The following is a 2,478-nucleotide window of genomic DNA, read 5'->3' on the forward strand; positions in this document are numbered from 1 at the left end:
AGTGGGTGGAAAAAGATATTGCCTTGATGGACCTAGAGGGTATTGCACTGAATGAAATGAGTCAGGTAGAGAAAAACAAATATCACATGATTTCACGTACATGTGGAATCTAAAGAACAAAATAAACAACAACAACAAAAGCAGTAATAAACTCATAGATACAGAAAATATTTTGAAGGCTACAAGATGGGAGCAGTTGGGGCAGACGGGAAAAAAAGGCAAAAAGATTAAGACATACAAATGGATAGTTGCATAGACATGGAGATGTAGAGTGTAGCATGGGGAAGATGGTTAATAATGTTGTAATAAATATGTAAAAAGAAAAAGGGGTACTAGATTTAGTGGTGTGGTTGCTTTCAAGTTATGTGGATTTCCGATCACTAGGCTGTACAACTGAAACTGATATATTGTATGCCAAATGTAATTGAAAAAAAAATTCATTGAATTGTACAATGTAAATATGAGCAACTAATTGTCTATTATATTGCAATTAAGCTGGGGGAAAAATGTAAAAAAAAATTTTTAAAAAGAGCAAAGTAAACAAACAGAAACAAACTCATAAATACAGAGAACATTTTGAGGGTTGCCAGATGGAAAGGGTGTGAGGGTCATTCTTCTGAAAGAGATTAAGAAATGCAAATTGGTAGTTACAAAATAGTCATGGGGACGTAAAGTATACCATAAGGAATTTAGTCAATAATATGTAACAACTATGTATGGTGTCAGATGGGTACTAGATTTATCAGGGTGATCACTTTGTAAGTTATATAAATGTCTAATCATTATGTTGTACACCTGAAACTAATATTATATTACATTATATTATGTGATATGCCCACTATAAGAAAAAAATTAATCATTTAAAAAAGAAGAAAACAGTTTTTGATTAATGGTTGTGCTCAGTAAAGCTGAAGAAGTGATGTGGAAACAAGTGATGACTTTTAAATTTAATTGTCAATGCTAATGAGAGTGTCAGCAATGCCTTAAGTGCTCATTAAGTTTCAAATAATATCAAAGAAAAGCCAATTGGAAGGATCCTTCATGGCCCCCATGTTGAACAAGAATAGTTTACAACCTGTCCCATCTAACAGGTCCCCTGTTCCAGAGTCTTTAATAATTCTGCTGTGTTTGCAGCTTGCAAAGTGTTTTTTGGTGTAGATTATTCAATTTGATCCTTGTAATAGTCCTATATGGGAGAAAGTCTAGGACATGAGTTATTATTCACATTTTACAGCTGGGAAGACTGAGGCTCAGACGAATGACTGAATTGCTTGAGATCACATAGCAGGGAATATAACAGAGGTCCTTTAAAGCTGGCCCATGGCTCTTGTCCGCTCCCTTGAGGAGACAGATCTTCTCACCCTCCACACCTCAGGCCGGTTCTTCAGGCCTCAGGATCCATGGACGTGGGGAGTACTGGGAGACATGGGAGACTTGGGGAGTACTGGGGAGAGCAGCCCTGGCTGGGAGGGGTGGTGGGAAGGGAGGGCAGCAGTGAACTTGCTTCTATTCTAGAATTGAATTCTAGCCCTGGTTCTCGGACACTGCTACTGGATTCCAGCGCCCCCCTCCCCTGCCCTCACCTTCAGACCTGGGGAGGACCAGAGGAGGTGGGCCCTCACAGAAACCCGGAGTGGAATTTACTTAGCAGGGGAGGCTCAGGCTGTTTCCTCTGGGATCTAGCCACCTGCAGACTCTCCCATTATTTAAGCAGCTCCTTAGCCCCATCTTCATGACCCCTTCCAAATACATAGTGAACAGAAGGCTTCCCACTGGGGCCTGAGCCAGTGCTCAGGCTGGACACTTACCTTTCAGTCATCTAACCAATTAATATGTATGGAGCGCCAGTGTACGCTGAATAATGCTCAAGCCACTTAACATGCACGATCTCTCTTCACTCTGGCAGTCCTCGGAAGTAGGTGTTAGTACTCTAATTTCGTGGGAAATGAAGCTCAGAGATGGCGCCGGCTCCACTCAGTCTGACTCTGGCCCCGTGCCCTGGCCCCTTGGTGCTCCTTGAACAGACATATGAGACTGGGCTCTGTCCAGACCCAACCCAGAGTGGCCAGGCAGGGACGAAAGAGCGATGTTTTAAATGTCTAGCTCCTCTGTGTGTCCATTTCAGCTTAACTTCCAGAAGACAGGAACTGAGAATGGTGAATTTCTGCGCCCGCTGCAAAGGCTCTTAGTGAAGGGAGAAGGAGAATGGAAGAGGGTAACCATTTAACCTGAAAAGTGGGGAGAGCAAGACCCCAAAGTGAAGGGAAGGGTTGTGAGAGCTGGAGTGGTGAATGTTTGACAAAAACTGCTTACTGCCCGACTCTTTGCCCCACCAGGCCCAACCTCTGGAGAAGGAGGCACCTTGTGCTCTGGGAGAAGTCACTCAGTCCATTCTCTGCCATGAGGCAGACCTGCACAGGGCTCCACAGGCAGAGAGCCCTCTTCTTCAAAATCCCCCCGAGGAGACTCTGCTGCCTT

The sequence above is a fragment of the Pteropus alecto genome, unplaced genomic scaffold, assembly GCF_000325575.1.
Source record: "Pteropus alecto unplaced genomic scaffold, ASM32557v1 scaffold359, whole genome shotgun sequence".
Lineage (NCBI taxonomy): Eukaryota > Metazoa > Chordata > Mammalia > Chiroptera > Pteropodidae > Pteropus > Pteropus alecto.